Source organism: Schistocerca nitens, chromosome 1 (genome assembly GCF_023898315.1).
Source record: "Schistocerca nitens isolate TAMUIC-IGC-003100 chromosome 1, iqSchNite1.1, whole genome shotgun sequence".
Classification (NCBI taxonomy): domain Eukaryota; kingdom Metazoa; phylum Arthropoda; class Insecta; order Orthoptera; family Acrididae; genus Schistocerca; species Schistocerca nitens.
In genome coordinates this window covers 1,197,538,405-1,197,540,025 of record NC_064614.1, presented here as the reverse complement: position 1 = coordinate 1,197,540,025, position 1,621 = coordinate 1,197,538,405, and positions in this window count along the sequence as shown.

Sequence of the window (1,621 nt, the reverse complement as noted above, 5' to 3'; positions counted from 1 at the left end):
GATATATAAGGAATGTAGAGAAAAAATATGGTAATGAGATCAATACCTTGATACCAAAAGAAAGTACAAAATTGGTCACCTTGCCTTATTATGGGAAAATGAGCATAAGAATTGCATCGATTTTCAAAAAATACAAAGTGAAAATAGCCTTTGGAACAATAATTAATTTAGGATGTATCTTACAACATACTGTAGATGTAAAAAATGTACTTGATTCATCTGGGGTTTATAAAATTGATTGTTCTGATTGTGGAGCATGTTACGTAGGTCAGACATGGAGGAGACTGGAAACTAGGTTTAAGGAACATGTTGCTCTAGAAAGAAAAAGCGCAGCAGAGAAATCAAGTCTGGCTGCACATTTATTGTCAACTAAACATAGATTGCCAATGTTAACGTCAAATGTAAGGTTGTTACATAGAGGCGAGAAGGGTGGACTCCTCGATCTTCTTGAGGAGATGGAGATCTTTTGCCAAAACAGAAATGCTAAGTGTAACCTGATCAATGATCAGGTCATAATGAAAAATGCCTATTTCTGGGAATTGTTTAAAAACTGCCTACTTGAAAGCAGTGAAAAAGTCTCAAAGATCAGTCGCAACCCCATTCCATTACGTAGCAGCCACTTGCATAAGATGTGAAAGAAAACCACATTCATAACACTATATTTACATAACTTATTGCATTAGAATAACACACAAACTCATGAGGGTAGGTACTAGCAACAATTAATACGTAAAACTGTAATTTTTCAATGTGTCCAAAAGATCACGCTTTACCATATTGTTCTTATTTGTCGACCACTTAGTGCGACATATTGAAATGATGCTTACAAGCGCTACTAGCGCCAACAAAGGGCATTTTGTAAATAAAGTTCACGTTATATCTTTTGTCAAGTAACAACTAATTAAGTTAAGACAGTTTCCAACACGACAAAAAATATGCAATACTTTCTATAACGTACTTTACGTAGCCATATCAGTTTCAAATTCTAAAGGTGGCAGGGGTAAAATACAGGGAGCGAAAGGCTATTTACAATTTGCACAGAAACCAGATGGCAGTTATAAGAGTCGAGGGACATGAAAGGGAAGCAGCGTTTGGGAAGGGAGTAAGACAGGGTTGTAGCCTCTCCCCGATGTTATTCAATCTGTATATTGAGCAAGCAGTAAAGGAAACAAAAGAAAAAATCGGAGTAGGTATTAAAATCCATGGAGAAGAAATAAAAACTTTGAGGTTCGCCGATGACATTGTAATTCTGTCAGAGACAGCAAAGGACTTGGAAGAGCAGTTGAACGGAATGGATGTTGTCTTGAAGGGAGGATATAAGATGAACATCAACAAAAGCAAAACGAGGATAATGGAATGTAGTCAAATTAAATCGGGTGATGTTGAGGGTATTAGATTAGGAAATGAGACACTTAAAGTAGTAAAGGAGTTTTACTATTTGGGGAGCAAAATAACCAATGATGGTCGAAGTAGAGAGGATATAAAATGTAGACTGGCAATGGCAAGGAAAGCGTTTCTGAAGAAGAGAAATTTGTTAACATCGAGTATAGATTTAAGTGTCAGGAAGTCATTTCTGAAAGTATTTGTATGGAGTGTAGCCATGTATGGATGTGAAACATGG